The sequence below is a fragment of the Glycine soja genome, chromosome 20, assembly GCF_004193775.1.
Source record: "Glycine soja cultivar W05 chromosome 20, ASM419377v2, whole genome shotgun sequence".
In the NCBI taxonomy this organism is placed as follows: Eukaryota; Viridiplantae; Streptophyta; class Magnoliopsida; order Fabales; family Fabaceae; genus Glycine; species Glycine soja.
This window is the reverse complement of record NC_041021.1, coordinates 28,280,457-28,302,391: the sequence shown is the minus strand read 5'-3', so window position 1 is coordinate 28,302,391 and position 21,935 is coordinate 28,280,457.

The following is a 21,935-nucleotide window of genomic DNA, read 5'->3' as shown; positions in this document are numbered from 1 at the left end:
CATTCCTAGACATACAGCTTTCTAGTTTGCTCTATCAAGTTCTAAGGCTTTAAAGCACTTTCCAATGCTAAAAATCCTAACTATACATACAAATGAGTGATCACGCCACAAGCATGTAAAAATAAGCGTAGATAGAAGCAATGAACACATAAAAACAACATTAAATAGATAGTGAAAGAGTATCATATCAAAGGTTCAGCAGAACTCCCCAACCAAGAGGTTTAGCCTTCCATTACAAGTAATGAACTTTCAATACAAAGGACAGATTTTGAGGGAAGAAAATGGCTAAGAATGGTTGAGGATGTCTCCTTCAACCTCTAGAACCCTAATCTCACTCCTCTAACCTAGACTCTTATGGTGGCTTCATTTTTGTCGCTCTAGCTTCTCCTTTTGCTCTATTTTTTGACTCCTTCCTTCAGTTTCTGCCAACTTTAGTGTTTTAAAGGCTCCTTGACATTTCAAATTCTGAAGGCTCACTTAGCGAGATTGGCTCGCTAAGCGCGAGTTGGTGAAATTTGGCTTAGCGAGGTGGACGCACTGAGTGTGAGAAGAAACAAATGACTCGTTGGGCAAGCTTGCGGCGCGTTGGGTGAGCACATCTCTTACTGATCTCTTCTAGGGTTTCCCCACACGCTAAGCAAGTTGTGTGCCTCACTTAGCGTATGTCACTCGCTAAACGCATATGCCTCGCTTAGCGAGACACCAGCTGCTTGGACCTTCTCTTCTTTCAACCTGACATTGAACTGGTTTCAACAATAATTCACAAAATGGGAGTATTTACTATATAAAATCAAACTAAACATGAAAATATTTACAATTCCTACAAAAAGAACCATAAATTGGGGGAAAAGATTTTAATTTTATGTAACTATCCAATACAAAAGTTAGTCGTAAATAACGACTAACAAACTCCCCCAAATTTACAGTTTTGCTTGTCCCCAAGCAAAGAAATAACAGTTTACTTGTCCTTAAGTGACAGAACTCACAGTGGTTAATCAAAAGATGTGATTGTTCCAAAACTTTCAATCATATGACATAAGTGGTAGCAATACTTCAACCAATAACTCTTCATAAAGATATGCAAAATTTCAAAGATATGAACATGATCATTAAGTAGCACAAGTGAAATAAGCTAGCAAGCAAGACAGGTATCAAGGAAGGTTCATCAAGCCTAATCCTCACGATCACTGTTTCTCTCATAAGTACAAGTGTTTAAGGTAATTCTTTAAATCAACAACCAACACAAGTCTCAACTTTTGCATTTCATCTCATGCCATACAATTACAAAAACACAAATTGAATTTGAAGGACTTATTTGGCTTGTAATGAGGCTGGGCTACCAACAATTCATGTAAATAAACTAAAACTGAAAATTAAAAATTGAATCTAAACAACTGAAATTAAATGAGATCCTGTCGTCAATCCTCCTGTGCAGGTGTAGGCTCATCCTAAGGAGAGGAGGGAGCATCCTGGGCTAGCTGAGGTATATCTTACGCTGTAGTAGGCCAGGGATCCCAGGAGATCTGTGCCGCCGCCATATCAGCTGCATAATCTATGTCCTTGGCGGGTGTGGTAGAAGGGGTGTCCTCCGGTGTCTCCTGAGCCTCTGCCTCGGGTGTCACCTCTAGCTCTGGCTGCGGCTCCTGGGTTGTAGGAGCCTCACCTCCCCCCACAGGAGAAGGCTAGACTCCTGGCCAGGCCACCTGGGCCATAAACTCCTACATACTAATGATGGTCCAATGCTGAGCCAAATTGTGAATGCTCTGCATCACCAGGCATAAGCCATGGTGAAGGCTCTGCAACATCGACACTAGAAGGTCTATGCTCTGAGTAGAGGGGTCGAAGGGTGCTGGGATTGGAGTTGGTGGTGGTGGAGCTAAAGCAGGTGGAGCAGAAGAAGAAGCAGGAGCATCTAAGGTGGGATCATCCAGGTTCTGTGATCAAGTGGCCTCAGAATAATTAAGAAGCGGGGGTTGAATTAATTATTAATGAACCTTTACTAATTAAAAATCTATCCTTCTCAATGTTACTAGATTCAATTAGGCTTTTACTATAATGTTAAGAAAGTAAAGAATAGAAATAGAAACTTAACCAAAAGTAAAAGCGATAATTAAAGTGCACAGTGAAAATTAAAAGTGTAGGGAAGAAGAAGACAAACACAAGAGTTTTATACTAGTTCGGCAACAACCCGTGCCTACATCCAGTCCCCAAGCGACCTGCGGTCCTTGAGATTTCTTTTCAACCTTGTAAAATCCTTTATAAGCAAAGATCCACAAGGGATGTACCCTCCCTTGTTCTCTTTGAACAACCAAGTGGATGTACCCTCCACTTGAACTGATCCACAAGAGATGTACCATCTCTTGTTCTCAGTTACAACAACCCAAGTAGATGAACCCTCTACTTGTACCACAAAGGATGTACCCTCCAATGTGTTAAGACAAAGTTCTCAGGTGGTTAGTCCTTTGAAACTTTGTGAAAGGCAAACAAAAGATATCTCAGGCAGTTAATCCTTTGAAATCTTTTGTTTATGGGAAAGGGAAGAATCAAAAGAATTCTCAGACTGTGTCGTTTTGAATTCTTTGACAAGGGAGATGGGAGACACAAAAAAATTTTGGCGGTTAGTCCTTTGTTCTTTTGGAAAAGGGAGAAGAGAGACACAAAAAGAATTCAGGCGGTTAGTCCTTGGCGAATTCTTTTTGGCAAAGGGAGAAGGGAATGAAAAAGATGAATAGCACACTTTTGTTTTCTATGAAAGAACAAGGTTTGGAAACCAAAAAACTTTGAAAGCTTTTGGCAAAGGAAGAAGAAGAAGTAGAATTTCAAAGAGATGTTCAAAAGTTAATTGGAAAAGTTGTAATAATTGTCCTTGAAATGCAAGTCAAGGTCTTGCTTTTATAGACTCTTCATGTCTGCTCAAGAAAACCATTAGAAGAGTTATAACCTTTAGAAAAACTTGAAAACCATTGGAAGAGTTACATCTTTTGATTTTTATTCAAAACTTGTCACTGGTAATCGATTACCAAAACCATGTAATCGATTACACAAAGCTTTTCATGAAAGGATATTGACTCTTCACAATTGATTTTGAATTCTAACGTTCAGATGCACTAGTAATCGATTACCAATATCTTGTAATCGATTACACCATTTTGAAATCAATTGGAACGTTGCAAATTCAGTTGAAAACTTTTGAAATCAAACTTTGCCACTGGTAATCGATTACAGTAAACTGGTAATCAATTACCAGAGAGTAAAAACTCTGGTAACTTAGAAAATTTTGAGAAAAATTCTTTTGAAAAACAAAACTGTGCTATGTTTGTTTTTTGAAAAATCTTTTCAATACTTCCCTTGTGAACTCTTCTTGATGTCTTCTCTTGAATTCATCTTCTCTTGAATCTTGAAATCAAACTTCTCTTAATTCTTGAATCTTCTTCATTTCCTCTCATGAAACTTGAAATTAAACTTGATCTTGAACTTGTTGACTCAATCTTGAAATCATTCTTTGGGCTTTTTGTCATCATCTTTGTCATTATCAAAACTACTTGAATCAACTTGATTCATCATCATGAAGCTTGCTTCTACAATCTCCCCCTTTTTGATGATGACAACCTTGAAATTAAGAAACACATACACATTCTTTTTCCTAGTCGATCACTCACTTAATTCTACATATTCTCCCCCTTTATTTTTGAGTTTAAGCTTTACTTGAAATTAAGTTATTTAGTTATGTGAGTTCTTGATTTAATCCCTATTTTCTCTCCTATTTTCTCTCTCCCTTTGGAATCAACAAAAAGCCAAAGTGCATAACAAATATAAAACATACATAAATGATTAATCATACACAAGACATTCATTGAAAAATCTAAACCAATCATGAAGCAAAAACATGAATAAACCAAATTCAAATATAAACCTCATAGTCTTATAACATAAATCATAGATGTTCAGTCATACTTAAGCAAATAGTAAAAGAAATACTAAATGTTCAAATGTCATAATAATATAGCCAAATACATGGCTAGAAATCAAAGTACTAATAATAATAGAAATCTAAGATGATGGTCGTGGTGGTGGTGGTAGATCAAAGCATGTGCGGATGTGAGAGACATCTCCTTCGACCTTGGTGATCCTTGAATCCATCTCATCGAATCGCATGTCTACTTGTAACTCCAGAGCATCAAACCTTTCACCAACAAAGGTTTGAAGACCATCAAACCTGTCCAAAATCTTTTGAAGAAGAGTGGAATCTTCTCCAACTGGTAAGTGTCCTTCTTCATCAATGGGTTGTGCACCTTTTTTCACCCAAGAGCCATCATGCTCTTTACGGTAACCAAAAGATGAAATCACAGCGGCACCAATTAAGAAGGATCTCTTGATTGGAACATAAGGTTCAGAATCAACAGGGATGTTAAAGTGTTGAAGGAAGAGAGTGACTAAGTGTGGATATGGCAATGGAGCATTTAATCGCTATGCCTTATGCATGCGATATCGGACTAAGTGTGCCCAATCAATTTGTCGGCTTGTGTGAAAAGCCCACATGACAATAAGATCTTCTTCAGAAACCTGGGCAAGGTTTGAAGATCTTGGAAGCAAGATACGCACAATGAGATAATGAAGGATGCGGCTTTCAAAAGCCAATGAACCAGCAAGAAGCCTTCTGGTCATATCCACTTGGTTGGTGCAAACCAATTGGCAGGCATCATGCACAAAGAAGTCAAATTTCCAATCATCATTCAGTGTACTTTCAAATGGTGCAAACCAACCGGCGGGCATCATGCACAGAGAAGTCCTTAAACCAACCTCACCCTGTCCATATTAAGATCGGACGTATGAGAGGTGGCGGCGAGGTTAGAGTAGAACAAGACGCTTCAGGTCTGAGCCAGATTAGTCAAATCCTTCCTCAGGAGCTTCCAGGGCGCTCCCTCAACATTTAAAACAAAACCATGCCCTGGGATACAGAGCTTGGAAGCAAGCTCCTGAGGATCTGGGTGTGTATGGCAGAACCTGGAGTAGACGGTGTATCGCTCCTATCGCAACCTACCCTTCGGCAGGAGGGCGACGTGTGACTCACGGGTGCGTGTCCCAAGAAAGGAATACGCGCGGAGTCGCCACCAACGTTTATTTGAGGAAAACGTCGAAAAAACCGGAAAAGACGTGGTCTACGAACTTTAAATGAAAGGTTCGGGAGTTGTATTTACGCACGGGGAAGGTATTAGCACCTCACACATCCGTCACAAGAGACGGCAGCCTTTAATCAAATGTGCAAATATGACTTCCATTTATATTCTTTTCCCCTTTTACGTTCTTATGTCTTTTTTATGCCTTTTTATGTTTTTTATCTTTTTGTGGTCGACAAGGGCGTTTCCCTTTGCTCCTACGTATTCCTCAATTGTGATGAGAAAATCAGACCTACGTAGTTCTTTTGTGAACAAAGCGTTTTGGTTAAGTTATTTTTTATTCTTTTTTTGCAAGATATGTTTTCATTGAACGAAAGGTCATTTTAAGGCGTTGGACCATTAGACCATCTTTCGATTCTTTTGAAAAGTGAGAAAAACATTAAGGCGTTGGACCATTAATGATTTCTTTATTTTTGAAAGAGATAATAAAGTTACATATTGATTTTTAGGCTTTTTTAGAAATCTACATTTAACCAATAAAAGCGGAAAAGACCATTTCAAGGCGTTGGACCTTTGAAAATGGCTTTTTAGGCGTTCGACAAAAGTTTGGTTTATGAATTGGTTTTAGCCTTAGTTTCACTTTGGTTATTAGTCGATTCGATTAAGAAAGAAAAATCCCAAAGAGAAACGTCCGATTGATTTTTTTTATTTATTTTACTAAAAGATATTTTTTATTATTATATTATTATTTTACCTCTTTTTGGTTTCCAACGTGGCTACGGCATGACAGAACAGTCGGATTTCATTTTAACATAAATTAACGGATGTTACAATTCAAATGATCGGTGGAAATTTATTTTATTTTTTGATTAGGCGAGAAAATGACTTAAGTAAATGACTAAAGCACGTCAAAAGGGGGTACGAAAAGTAAATGAAATGAAAATAAAAGCACGTGAAAACAGATGAGGACCACTAAGGGTACATAGAATGAATTGAAAAGTTTGATTTCGGGAACTTACCGGTTGAAGACCGAAGAACGACGAAGAACGGTTGAAAATCTTCGCGAAATCACCCACGGAAATGTTACGGAAACGTTACGGAAGCTCCTCGGCTTGGATTTTCTTCACGGAAACAATTTTTTTCACTAATTTCAAGTGATCTCGAATTACCAGGAGGGCTGAACATTTTCTCTTCACTTCTCCCCCTATTTATAGGAAAATAGGGGAAAAGCTTGCCACCCAGCTCGCCCAGGCGAGCTAGGTTGCTTCCTCCAGAACCAACCGCCTTCTGGAGGAATATTCTGGAAGGCCCAAGTGGGCCTGGTTGCTATTTGCACCCCCGTTTTTACTAAATACACCCCTTGCTCTTTTTTGGTGATTCTTTTTTCGTAACGTTACGAAATTTTACGAATTTTGTAACGATGCTTGTTTTCTTTCCGTAATGTTACGAAACCTTACGAATTATGTAATCATCCCTTTTTTGCCTTCCGGAATGTTACGAAACTTTACGGATTGCGCACTAACAGTTTCTTTTAATTTCCAGCATGTCACAGAACTTTCGGATTGTGCTACAATGCTTTCTTTTGACTTCCGGCATGTCACGGAACTTCATGAATTGCCTAACGATGGGTGCCAAGTACCTCAAAGTGGTCAAACGAGGGTCGTATCCCAACAACGGATGGTCCCCGGACGAAATTAGGGTATGACAGCTCCCCTGGCTCCAAAACCACTAGGGTCTCCAAGAATGCGTTGAGCGAATCCCTATAAAACTTTATCAGCTTGCCCCGAAATCTGACTTGCCTCGAGGACTTATCTTCTAGATCATACAAGTTTGCATAAAACTCCTTGACCAGGGCCACATCTATGTGACCATTAGGCTGCCTAGTCAAGGCTTTATGCCACCACCTCCTCTCGAGCTCCCTGCGGAACTCGTCATACTCAATAATGAATAAGTTAACGTTCCTCTCCAGAAGGATGTTCCGGGAGTGAATGTTTTGCTCGTATCTTTCCAATGCGACCTCTGAGATGAATCTTATAGTGTCATATGGTTCCTGAGGTCGGGAGGCGGTTGATTTCCTCTTCCTAGAGGCCATATGCATCAAAAGAATCACAGGAAATGAAATTAGATAGGTTTTATTCAAAACTGAAAGCAGACAAATAAAACAGAAAAAGGACTAGGTGCTTAGCGAGACAGACTCGCTTAGCGTGCCTTCAGAAAATAACTTGATATGCTTAGCGCACAGGGCGCGCTTAGCGCGACAACATGAAAACAATGACTCTGGCTAACTGAGACACACTCGCTTAGCTGATACAGCACAATGGCTAAATGAGCATGGCTCACTAAGCCTTATTCTCTAACAGAGAGTTAATTGCGCATAGCGAGACAGGCTCCCTTAGCGCGACACACTATACAGGCTTAACGCCAACAGGTGCTCAACCCAACTTGACCACTAGAACATAATTGGCTTAGCAAGTAGGCTCGCTAAGCCTTATTCAAAAATAGAGAAGAAATTGTGCTTAGCGAGTGAGACTCGCTTAGCACATGAACAAAATTTAGAACAACTAAATTGCCTTGGGCTTAGCAAGACTGACTCGCTTAGCCCAGGCTTATTCAAAATATAGAGGCATGGTGGCTTAGCGAGCATGACCCGCTTAGCCGCCAACAGAATACCAAAAGTCTCATAGACTCTGACCTAAGTAAACTAACCCGATTAGCGCTGAATGCCAGCTTAGCGAGTTCATACGAACTCAGAAATTAAAACTGGAAATTTAAACACTTGCTAAGCCGAGGTGCAGTGGCTTAGCGAGTTCATACATAAAAGCATAAATTCAAACAGAAATGATGAACACGCTTAGCGGGACAGGGCCAGCTTAGCGAGTTCATCAAAAACCCAGAAATTCATCCAAAATTGATGAACTCGCTTACTGAGCAAGCTCGCTTAACGAGAACATCAAACTTTCCAAAAAATATTGGGGCTTTGAAGTCCCTACTATCCAGTTACTTTCAAGCCTATTACTTTAATCAAAACACATGAAATGAACCTACATTATACGTGAAATTAAAGCCCTAAAAACATATAATCAAACAACTAAGCAATGAACAACAACACAACACAAAATCAACAATTCTCAGAGCAAACTAAATGTCTTCTATCCTAGTGTTCAAAAGCAGAAATTAACAAGAAAGAATGTGGCACTTACTTGGATTGCAGAGGAAGTTAAGCAAGATGCAGGCAAAGGAAGCAGAATGAAAGGAAAAACGAGCACAGTGCAGATGGTGAATGCCAAGGGTGGAGAAGAAATGTTATAATGTGCACAAAGGTAACGGCCTAAGGCAGTTAAGTGTTATTTTTGGCAGTTTCGACTGTCTCGCTTAGCGTGAGTGACTCGCTAAGCAAGCACTCAGTGACGTTTGAATTTTCAAATTTTAAAATCATGCGCTTAGTGGGACAGGCTCGCTTAGCCCCATTCAAGAATTAGAAAACCCGAGAAGGATTTGGGCTTAGCGCGAAGGTACGCGCTTAGCGAGTTCTGCAGCTCTGATTGGTCTGTAACTTCCACTAAGCGGGACGTGGCTGGCTTAGCGAATTAAATGCCTCATGATGCAGTAGTGGGGTTGTGCTTAGCGAGATGGTCTCGCTTAGTGCAATGCCATTCGAGAGAGATAATTGGGCTTAGCGGGTATGACTTACTTAGTCCAATTGGCATGGGGGTCCAGGCAGAGAGATATTTACGCTTAGCGCACAGATGTGCTTAGTGAGACTATGTGTTGCACTTAGCGAGCTGACTCGCTTAGCCCAATTCCAATAAATGCAATTCTAGAGAAGTTTTGGGCTTGGCACAATTGTCTCACTTAGCGAGACCCCTTCAACCAATGGGTAGGGTTGGCACGCTTAGTGCGAGTGAGGACTCGCTCAGCGCATGAAGGATGATTCGCTTAGCGCACAGGGCACACTAAGCGAGTGGATGACTAAAAATTTTCTAAGTTATTTCTCATCCACAGCTTCACAGAAGCGCTAACAACCCCCTTTTTTCACACAAAACATGTTGATGTCTTACTCTAGCAATCCCAAACAAGTTGGAACCTAACTATATGCAATGATTAAGAAAACAAAGAAAAATTTTTGGGTTTCCTCCCAATAAGCGCTTCTTTAACGTCACTAGCTTGACGCATATTACCTCAAGTGTCTGGAGCAAGCTTGGCTCTAGCCATCAAAACCATCTCATTCTTAACTTCATCCATCTTGGAACAAACATTTTGGTCAAGTGTGTGCTTTTTTCATCAAACAAATCAAATGTGATCTTCTTATCATCTATTCCCATTTGCAGATTACCTTTCCCCATATCCACCACACAATTGGAGGTTAACATGAAGGGACGGCCCAAAATCAGCGGGATTTCAACATCCTCTTCAATGTCCATGATCACGAAGTCTGCAGGAAAGGTAAATTGGCGCACCTTAACCAAAACATCTTCTACCACGCCATAAGGCCTTGTAATAGATCGATCTGCCAGCTGCAATGTCATTCTTGTTGGCAGAATTTCCAGCTCTCTAATCCTTCTACACATGGAAAGAGACATCAAATTTATGTTGGCCCCTAAGTCAATGAGGGCTTTCCCAACAGGCATTGCACCAATAGAGTAAGGGATGGTGACACTCCTTGGATCCTTGTAGTTAGGTGGAAGGATTCTTTGAATGACAGCACTGCAGTTTCCCTCCACCACAATATTATCGCTATGGATATATTTGCCCTTTTTAGTTAGCAGATCTTTCAGAAACTTGGAGTAGAGTGGCATTTGCTGTAAGGCTTCTCCAAAGGGGATAGTTATCTCCAATTTCTTGAAGATGTCAAGGAAACGAGTGAAGTGTCGTTCCTTGTCTTTCTTGGACGGCAACAAAGGGTATGGTGCTTCCTTCCCTGAACATGAGACAACCTCCTTTTTCTTTTCTCTGGCCAACTCACTCTTTGTCTTCTTTTCCTCCTCTTTTTCTCTTTTTTTTTATTTTTTTCTTCTATTTATTTTTCCTCCTCATCATTTATTTTTTCTCCCTCACCTGATCTTCTTTTTCTTCTTCTTTTTTTCTTTCTCCTTCTAACTCCTTATCATCACTCTTCCTCTCTTCATCTTCCACCATGGTTACCTTTTTGCTTCTAGTTATAACAAATTTGCATTCTTCTTTGGGATTTTTCTCAGTATTGGCCCCAAAACCTCTAGATGAATTTTCAACTATCTGCTTCGCTAGCTGTCCTACTTGAATCTCCATGTTCTTTATAGCAGACAAGAAGTACTAAACAAAACAGCAATTAACCAAATCAAGAGAAAATAAATTCTAACTAACTATTCACAAAATTCAATCAAAGAATAAAGAATAAATGTCTACAAACTGAACTATACTATCTAAGTGGAAAGAAATTCCACGACAACGGTGCCAAAAGCTTGTTTCGTACTCTCCGCGATGCTAATCGGTAAGTGCACCGAGTCACACAAGTAATATAAAATGGTAAGAACCGAGTATCTTATCCACAAGGAACTTGTTTCACTCAGAAAATGTATGTTCAGTGAGCAAACATTTATACACAACCAAAAGCGAAGTAAATATCAAGTTGGAGTTTTGTATGGAAACCTAGTTAACTATGAACTAAATATCTATGGTTTGAGAAGTAAAAATAGTCAAGTGAGAAAGCGTTGGGTTGTTCTACTAAATCTACCGTGATGTTGCTATATATTTTTCTCTATTTAATGTTATCTTAGTGTTCTTATGTTGAGAAATTACCTAAACCAAGATCCCTCGAGTGAATGGGACTAACTCTCTTTTAAACCTCATCCTTGATCCTTCAACAAACTCAGCCTAAAAGAGTTGTATTAAGATTACAACATAATAAAGACTAAATCACTGCACTCCATTCCTAGACATATAACTTTCTAGCTTGCTCTATCAAGTTCTAAGGCTTTAAATCATTTTCCAATGCTAAAAATCCTAACTATACATACAAATGGGTGATCAAGCCACAAGCATGTAAAAATAACCGTAGATAGAAGCAATGAACACACGAAAACAACATTAAATAGATAGTAAAAGAGTATTACATCAAAGGTTCAGAAGAACTCCCCAACCAAGAGGTTTAGCCTTCCATTACAAGTAATGAACTTTCAATACAAAGGACAAATTTTGAGGGAATAAAATGGCTAAGGATGGTTGAGGATGTCTCCTTCAACCTCTAGAACCCTAATCTCACTCCTCTAACCTAAACTCTCTTGGAGGCTTCGTTTCTGTCGCTCTAGCTTCTCCTTTTGCTTTGTTTTTTGACTCCTCCCTTCAGTTTCCGCCAACTTCAGTGTTTAAAGGCTCCTTGACGTTTCAAATTCTGAAGGCTCGCTTAGCGAGATTGGCTCGCTAAGCGCGAGTTGGTGAAATTTGGCTTAGCGAGCTGGGCGCACTGAGCACAAGAAGAAACAAATGACTCACTGGGTGAGCTTGTGGCACTCTGGGTGAGCACATCTCTGACTGATCTCTTCTAGGGTTTCCCCACACGCTAAGCAAGTTGTGTGCCTCACTAAGCGTATGTCACTCGCTAAGCGCATATGCCTCGCTTAGCGAGACACCAGCTGCTTCAACCTTCTCTTCTTTCAGCCTGAAATTGAAGTGGTTTCAACATTAATTCACAAAATGGGAGTATCTACTATATAAAATCAAACTAAACAAGAAAATATTTACAATTCCTACAAAAAGAACCATAAATTGGGGAAAAGATGTTAATTTTATGTAACTATCCAAAACAAAAGTTAGTCATAAATAACGACTAACTATGGGCCGAAAAGCTTGGATGATGTTGGGCATACTAGTAAGTATCGTGAGGGGTTTTGCTAGGGTTTCAACCAAGCAGGAGCTGAAGTCACGACATGGGCATCCCCTTCCTTCTTCTTTGCTCCACTTGCTCTGAATCTTATGTTGCTTGTACTGGCAGGGGAGACATAGTTGAACTTTCCTCTTTTCAGGCCTACTTCGATCCTCTCGCCCGCAAACACTAGATCTGCGAAGCTAAAGGGCATGTAGCCCACCAACTTTTCGTAGTAGAACACGGGCAGCATGCCTACTATCATTGTGATCATCTCTCTTTCTAACATGGGGGGTGCCACTTGCGCTGCCAAGTCCCTCCACCGTTAGGTGTACTCCTTTAAGGACTCATGCTCCTGCTTGCTCATATTCTGGAATTCGGTTCTATCGGGAGTCATGTCAGTGTTGTATTGGTACTTCCAAATGAAAGCAGTAATCAAATATTTCCATGAGCGGGTGCGAGAAGCCTCCAGATTGGTATACCAGATGACCGCTGCTCCGGCCAAACTATCTTGGAAGAAATGCATCAATAGCTTCTCGTCCCTAGCCACACATAGAGAGCAGATGTACAACAGACGATTCTTGCGCCGCTCTTTTCGCATCTTTGGTCGAATGTGTCATAGACATCGGCCAAAATAGCAGCGACCGGACTTTCCTTGCTATGGCGATAAGCAAGGAAGGCATCAATCGCCACTAGGTCACTATCCCATCCACATTTGGAAAGAGGACGACTCCGAATATCAATAGTGCCAAGATGTTAATGAATGAAACCCATTCACCTTGATCCGACAATGCCTTCGCCTTTTCCTCCAAAAGCTTCCTTGGTATTCCAACTATCCCATTTCTATTTTGCTTCACTCGGTCCAACTCTTGTGCCGAGATTTTGACTACCTTGGCTATTCTTGCCATGGAGGGATAGAACCCAGAAAAGAGATATGGCTTTCTTCTTCCTAGAGGACATCCCAGGATTTCTTCAAACTCTTCCACGGTCGGCACTAGCTGAAAGTCCCCAAACGTGAAGCACCTTAGGGGCTGATCATAATATTGAGTGAGGGATGCAATGGCTTCCACAAAGACTTATATCATAGCTAGATCCCAAATCTTCCCATAGGTCTTACAGAAAGCTTGACGTTGGGGCTGGTCCATCCATTACCCCAATTCTTGCAAACTGGAAACCTCTAGGCTTTTGATTTTGACTTGATAGAACCTTTTCTTAGACAAATGTGCTTGATTTGATCCCATGTTTTTGCTAGAATGAAAAGTTTTGTTTGATCAATACTTCGACACCCTATCATGGAGGAAATATGATGAATGCATGAAGGAGTGCTTATGCTATGCATGACACAAATGTGTTTTACAGACACGAGAGCTCGGAAGATCATCTCTTCTTACTGACAACATTTTGGCATCATGGTTCATTTTCGGTCATCAGCACAGTGCCCCATGTATGCATTTAAGAATGTGATGTGGACCTTCCAACTTCCCGTGACAAAATGATGAGACCAATGCAATGCATGAGTGACACAATACAGACATAGATGCGTGAGAGCACGAGGTTGATAGCACAAAAGAGAAACATACTAGACGTACAAGCATGGTAACGTCATCAAATAATAATACAGTAGAGACGCACATAAACATGACACTACAAAGATATGCATGGCAATATCAAGGAAATAAACACGCAGCGCGTTTGCTTCGTGCCCCTATTTCAGGAACCTAAATGGGGGGAACTAAAAGGTATTTAGTGATAATTCCCAAGGTGGTTACATCTAGCTTTCAAAATTTTCTAAAGATATCATCCCCTTTGATATCAATATTGTGGCGGTAGGGACTACCAGCGACAACGTATCATCAAAAATAAAACTCTAGATGAGGTTTCATTGTCATCGAGCAAGTCAGAGACTTAGCATAACCACAGATTCACCTCCACTTCCTATGTTCCCATGGACCCGGGTATAGGGCCCTTAACAACTCATAGTGTGTGCAAAAAAAGTGAAGGTGTTGTGTGCATCAAATGAATGTATATTTATCGATGCATATATTAAAATAACAACTACAATATATGCAAAATACATCAAAGGAGTTATATGCACATAAGAACATAAAAAAATAAAGGGAAACAAACAAAAGAGAAAGTCATGGTAAGGAATGCACAGAGATTAAAATGGCCTAACTCTCTAAAAATAGTCCCCAATGGAGTCGCCAACTGTCGCAACCTATCCTTTGGCGGGAGGGCGACGCGAGGCTCACGGGTGCATCTTCCAAGAAGGAAAATGTGCAGAGTCGCCACCAACGTTTATTTGAGGAAAACGTTAGAAAAACCAAAAGCGAGTCTACGAATTTTAAGAAATAAAGGTTCGGGAGTTGTTTACGCACGGGGAAGGTATTAGCACCCCACGCATCCGCCACAAGGGACAGCAGCCTTTAATCAAATGTGCAAAATCATGACCTCAAATTTATTTTATTTTCCCTTTTTTATGTTTTATCTTTTTTGGGGTCGACAAAAGCGTGGCTTTTGCTCCTACGTATCCTAAAATTTATGTTTTATGTGAAGTGTTGATTCTAGACTTTTAAACGGTTTGTTTTAACTGATAAAAGTAAAAAAGGAGACCGTTAAGGCGTTAGACTTTGAACGGATTCAAGCGATTTTCTTGCGGACAAAGCTTGATTTGTGAGTTGATTTTAGCTTTGGTTTCACTTGGTTATTTCTCAACTTATTAAAAGAGAACTTTCAAAGTAAATGATTGGTTGAAACTTATTTTTTTATGATTAACCGAGGTTACAGCATAAACGATCAGTTGAATTTTATTTTAAAGGTGATTAAACAAGATTACAACACAAACGATTGGTTGAAATTCATTTTAACATTGATTAAGTGAGATTATGGCTTAAACGATCGGTCAAAACTCGCTTAAAACAAAGAAAAAGAATACCAATGGTAGAAGAATGAAGATGAAGACATACAAAGCAAGAATGGACCCCTAAGGGTCCATAGAATGAATTCAAAGCTTCAAAATAAAAACTAACCAGTCAAAGAACGATGAACGATGAAGAACATCGAAGAACATTCACAGAAACATTACAGAAGCGTTACGGAAGCGCCTTGGCCTTGATTTTTCTTCTTCTTTCCCCTTCTTCTCACTAATTTCAGTGAAATATGCTTACCAAGGATGTTGAACCCTTTCCCTTAAGCCCCCTATGCCTATTTATAGCAAAATTGGGGGAGAAGGTTGCAACACAACTCACCCAAGCGAGCTGGTTACTTCACCTTGAAGTCTTCTAATGCGCCCAGGTGGGCCCAGGGGGTGAAGAATGCCCTTAAATTGACCGTTTTGTCCCCATTTTGAGTATTTTGCTCATTTCCTTCCGAAACGTCACAAAACCCTACGGATTACGCGGCAATTGGTATTAAGCAGCTCAACTTGGCTGAAAAAATCCACATGTTGAAAAATAATCTCCCCGGACGAAATTAGGGTATGACATGCAGAACCCATCAATAACTATGTTGTAAGCACGGTGTCCAAATGCAGTCCTTGTTCCTTCATCTCATAAAACAACTTGTATGTTTCTTTTGAGAAACCTCCTTTGGTAGGACCATGAATTAAAATTGAATAACTCTTAACATCAGGAGTTAAACCCTGAGGCTTTATTTCTTGAAATAAAGCCCTACCTTTCTCAATTTCACCAGCTTTGAAAAGACAATCCATGTAATTATTAAGGAGCAAGGAATAGGAGAACAGCCCTTATACATCATCTCTTTATAAATTTTGTGAGCATCTTCCTTCCTACCACACGAGAAAAAGTACCTAATAAGGGATGTATACAACACTGCATTTGGAGTCTGACCATAATCTAACATTTTTTCATAAAGCATATAGGCATCATTCACCTTGCCATGTCTGGCCAAGCCATCAATGAGTGAACAAAATGTTATTGATTCAGGGGTGCAAACTTTATGATCCAATCCAAAATATATGGAGCAAGCTTCATCAAGTCTTTTAGCTTTACACAGTCGATCGATCATAATATTTACGGTTATGATATTAGAGAATAAGCCAGCCTCTTTCGTGGAGTCCTGAACTTTCAGAGCAACTTCAAGTTCTCCTGCCTTACAAAGCCTGTCAATTAAAATATTGTAGGATGTAAGATTGGGAGCTGCATCCATTTTCATTGCTTCAAGGATTCTCAATGCTTCCTCAACTTTTCCCTTTCTTCTAAGGCAAGTCAGGATGCAATTATATGCAATTACATTAGGTATACATCCCTTTCTCTTTTGCCTCTCAAGTAAGTTGTATGCTTCATTCCCCACTAAACCATAACCCATTATCATGGTATTATAAGGCTAAACACAAGGAACACTGTTGTTGTTGTCGAGTTCTTGAAACAACTCTATAGCTTCATCCAACTCTACAGCTTCATCCACCTTTTCCTAGTTTCCTTCTTTCAAGAAGTCAAAGAGGACAAAGACACAAACTCTATTGAGAGTGCTAGTTATAGCAAAATATAGTATAATATTATGTTCTCTGTGCAACCTTCTAACTGGTCAAGGCCCATGGTTTTTGGCAACTTGAGCTTGCCAATTTATAATCTGGGTTTGAAGCTCCATACCTTTGTCTAGAGGTATCTGCTTTGGTGCCTGAAGTTGAATATCCATGTTGAACGTCCAAAGTCATTTTGTGTTTATGCATAATCTATATTTTAATAATTCTTCCACTAATTTTTAATCAGTAATATTAAAAATGATGCCAAGCCTTCTTACAATGCTCAAGCCATATTTTATAACCAAGTGTATAGTGTATAGCTCTTACCTTTGATTTGTTGTTTGTGGCTTCACTTTTAATTCCTTTAGGTTATGGGTTTGTGGATGTTGTCAGTGTGGGGTGAGGAGTTAACATTTTTAATATGAGCATAAGTGATGCTCTACATTGTATAGTATAATATTACATGGTTATAGCAAAATATAGTATAATATTATGTTAGCAGATTGTGTTCTTCACTCTGCAGATTTCAGCTTTGTCAAAAGACATGGGCCTTATGAAGATTTTGGATAGTAACATATTTACATTGTTATTTCTATATATTTTCCTATATTCCATCTCAAACTAAGATTTTTTCTTCTTCTTCTTTAGAGTAGCTCTTTAATACCCTTAGAAAATGAGTTTGATTACATCAACAAAGAGAAAAAAAAAAAGCAATAGAATTTCTGAATAATAGTACCAAAACTCTTTTACTATGTGTATCAGCATTTGAATTACTATATTAGTATTAATATCTAATTAAGAATGGTGGAAGATCTTTGGCATGTGTCATATCATGAGTTTAATTAAGTGCATGTTATTTAGTTTATGAAAACAAAAGTAATTATTTTTCAGAAGTGTATTACTAATCATGTCTCTAACCACTAGGGAAGGATGAGCATTATGGTTGTAGACATCCAAACAAACCTCCATGCTTGAATTCCCACAACCAACCACCAAAACATTCTTCCCACAAAACATGCTTCCACTCCTATACTTGCTAGTGTGTACAATCTGCCCTTCAAACTATCCCATCCTTTCAATTTGAGGCACTACTTCCTCATCACACTCTCTAGTGGCAACTATAAGCCATTGGCAAACATATTCTATTGTGTTCTGTTTAGAGACTAGAAGTGGAACTCCTTTCCTACTACCTACTATGTCCATGTCGGTCTCCTATTATAGTGTTTTGTTTACTAGTCCAATTCTCAAGTAGATATGTTGAGTGATAACTTTCTGGATGGTAAAATTGGAAATTTATTCTAGCTATGTATTGCATCACAAAGTTATGCTTGTATGCTCACATGCTTGAATTTATCGATATAAGGTATAGCATCTCTTCCTTTTGTTGGTTGCTTTTCGAATGGATGCATAATTGCATATTAAATTCAAAACACGTGTGATGATGAAGGTAAATGGTTGGCTTCCTTTAATGGTTGGTGAATTGGAATGTAAATTAGATAATTGAATTATTGAGAATGTGTTTGAATATCTAAGAATGTGTTCTTTAGTTGTAGGTACTACATTGACACAAAAACTTTGGAAGTAAATTCTTGTCCCACCTACTTAGGACTTCAATCTAGACTGTTGTGTTTGGTTTGCCACTACTTTGACCCCACTCATAGCTATTGTTATTGACCGTATTTTTAAGGTATGTATTTCATTGACTCACAACAATGATAATTACATGGTTCTTTATATATGACGTGATGTATTATATAATGAATTATGAGCATTGTGAGTGAACCTTAGTTTCCCATTTGAGATTCTATACAATGATTAATACAGAAAGTTTGCATTAATCAATATATTGAATCTTGAATTGTTTGTTTGGACAATTTGGGAAGACTCATCTTTTATAGTAGATTAATACGTATAGGTTAATTTCCTTTTCTTAAATTTGTCAACATTTCGGTATAGTTCATTTCACTTTGTTCTCCGAGTGCATACTTGAATGTGGTGGATGATGATATGCCACCGCTTTCATGTCGTGTACTTGGGGACTTAGGCGAAATGCTGCCGAAATTACGACAAATTTAGAAAAGACAATTAACTTGTATTATTGAATCTCCTATAAAAAAAAAGTCTTCCTAAATGGGATAGGGCCACACCTGTAATGAAAAAAATGAGGTTCACATGCATGTTAGATAACTTGATAAAGTTTTACAACAAATACAGGTGAAAACATGAATCGAAGTTGGATGAAAGCATCACGCATTAGTGATGAGTATGGGAATGGGGTTGAAGAATTCCTCTATTTTACTGAACTGAATGCACCATGTTTGCGCAAGAAATTTTTCTGTCCATGTGTGAAATGTGGAAATGGTAGACACCAGTCGATAAATGACATAAGGTCACATCTAATATGTCACAGGATCATCCCAAATTACACAAAGGGGATATGGCATAGGGAATTGCTAGACAAGCCATCTGTCTCTCACACTAAGTTCGTCGATGTAGACATGGGTTGTCATATAGAAGACATGATTCGTGACCTAGGGCAGGACGGTTTTCAACAAGCACATGCACCTATGTATGAGAAAATAGAAAATGATTTAAAGAAACCTTTGTATTCTGGGTGCACAGCTTTCACAAGGTTGTCAGCGGTGTTAGCTTTGGTCAACTTGAAGGCACGATTTGGCTAGAGTGACAAGAGATTTAATGAATTTCTTGTGTTATTGTAGAAATTGCTTCCTGAAAACATTCTTTGGTTATGATATTCACGGTTATGATATTGTCATTTATCATTCAAACTAAAGCCCAAAACATTCTTTGGTTTTTGACACCTGTGTGTTGTGTCAGAGCTTGTTTTTCAATTGATTCCTTTTACTTTTAAGTTTTTAACATACTTTTTAAATAGTCACATTATTTGTAGTTGTCACTGATCATGGAATATGCTTGTTTATTTTTTTCTTATCTGGTAGGCTCTATATTGGTCTAATGTTGATAACACTTATGAAATGCTCTGTGATTCCATTATAGCATTATATTCCATAGATTCTCACCATATTTAGGTTGTTGACATCCATCACAGGATCTTTCATTCCACATCAACAAAATAGTAGTCACTTTAGAGTCAATTAAGAATGCTTTTGTAAAACCTGGGAATTAAATTCAGTCAGGAGTTAGGACTTTTCATTGTAGTCTCACTTTATTTTTAAGGCGTAAAATTTTGCTAGCATTTAGAGGTAACAAGAACTCTAAGTAACTAATGCCATATAGAAAAAAAGATAAGTTGCTTGAGGTTGTATTTTCGTGTAAACTAGACCTTATGCAGCAGTAGTAATTTCCCTTAAGCTATTTATATTTGTGTGTTATGTGGTAATGTCTCTTTATGTCTCATTATCGTCAACAGGGATATGAACAATAGTTTTCAAGGAGACTGAAGTTGGAACCAAATAGGGAAGTGTGAAGGTGAAAAGAAACTGAAGACCACTAGAAATTGGGTGGGGGGATGCAGTTTTAACAAATAAATAAATAGATTTATTGATTTTCTTGATTCAGTGTATCATATTTACATAACAAATTAACAATATGAATGGTTAATAAGTATCTTGAATTCATAGCCATGATAGAGTACCCTCTACCACTTGCAGCTTTTTTTTTAACTATTTACGCACCTTAAACAAATCTATTTCTACATGTATTTTTCCATTAAATTTGTGATCAATGGTCAAAACTTCCCCAGTGTGTTGGATGTTTCTTTGTTGGTGTTGTGATCAGGAGCTGGTGCAATTTTATATCTGTCATCTATATTGGTGAAAGACTTGCTTCCTTTGGTTCTTTTGATAAATCCACTATTCTTTTGATTCATACATTGTCGCACATTTTTGCTTGTATTATTAAGATTAAGATTATTGCCTTGTGACTTAGCTGTCATAGTTTCTAGTTGTTGAAATGACCTCTCCAGTCATAGGGGTAAGGTTGTATATATTTGAACTCCCTTAAATCCCACAGTATAGTCTGGAAGTTTGAAAAAGTATATTTTTATGTTTCAACTAACCCTATGAAATATTTTTCTCCATAAAACTTAAGCAGTTGAAATTGTATAACACTAAAATACAACCTTAATTAACTCTATGATGAAAAGTAGAGAACATTGAGACCACTAGCATAAACAGTAAAATGAATTTGCATCACCACTATGTGTGATGGGAAACAAGTTGAGATATATTTGAGGTATGATGCAGGGGTCAAGGAATTTTGATGTTAACATGGTGAACTACAACAAAAGCACACCTAGTTAAGTCAGTGCTTTCTGATAATATATATGCCATTTCAAGACAAGAACTGAGTCTGGTTTATGAACAAATATAGCCCAAAGTTCATATATATTGTTTTGTGGATCTAGTGCTGCATAACATTCACATGACACCTTTTTGGAGTTCCAATGATGTTTCTCCACTTCCATTTTGTTGTTCATGTTATACTTGGTTACTGAGACAATTTTTTTTTGCTCTAAGGTTTTCTTCCGACAGATACACTTCCAGTTCATCATTAAAAGTAAGACGATGAAGTTGACAACTTTGTATACAAGGTCTTTGGTCAGATGCAAAATCAATATCAAAATTTGGATGCTAGTGTGCTCAGGAAAATCCCCAGGGGAAAAGGGAAGAAACATGAATAGGTTTATCCTTATGGCTTATGCATATTTGACATTCAAGGACGGTGCCTACGTAAGCATTGTCTTTGAAAGAAATCTTTCAAGGATGGTGCTTACGTAAGCACCATCTTAGAAAGCAAGCTTTTAAGGATGGTGCCTATGTAAGCACCGTCTTAGAAAGCAAGCTTTCAAGGACGGTACCTATGTAAGCACCGTCTTCTATATAAGGTTGTTTTCTAAGACGATGGCTTCCTATCTGTCGTTGAACGTGTTAACTTTCAACGACGTTGGCTTCTATGATGGTCGACAACCGTCGTAGTATGCTATTTTTTACCGATGTAGATAACGATTTTTTTAGTAGTGTTTCCCTAATAACTAACAATCTGAATGATGGATTAACCCTGAACAAACCCTACCTTGTTGTGTCACGACCTTATCAACTATTGTATGATAGAGACTAATTAGATCAAAAAATGTAGACTAACATCAGATTTGTGATCTGTATAGAAGCATAAGAATCTATTTATAAAATATAAAAGAACACAAGTTTGTGGTATTAACACCTTAAATGTCTTGTCAGCTTAAAGTTCAACATTCCATGTTTCCAAATCATCGTTTTTTCTTGTAGTTCAGTATCAATTTCTATCCATTTTAATCTCTTCAGTCTTCAGCTCATACTTTTAGTAACTTACATCAATAAAGAACAACTCTTACCACTTCTATCCATATTTTATGCACGAACTTTGTATTCCTTCATCAAAATTTATGTTTCAACTATATTATGTTATCTTAAATTTTGCAACCATAAGTTTCTCTTCCAACTAAAAGTGGGAATCATGTTTAGAATTTCCTTGAAAT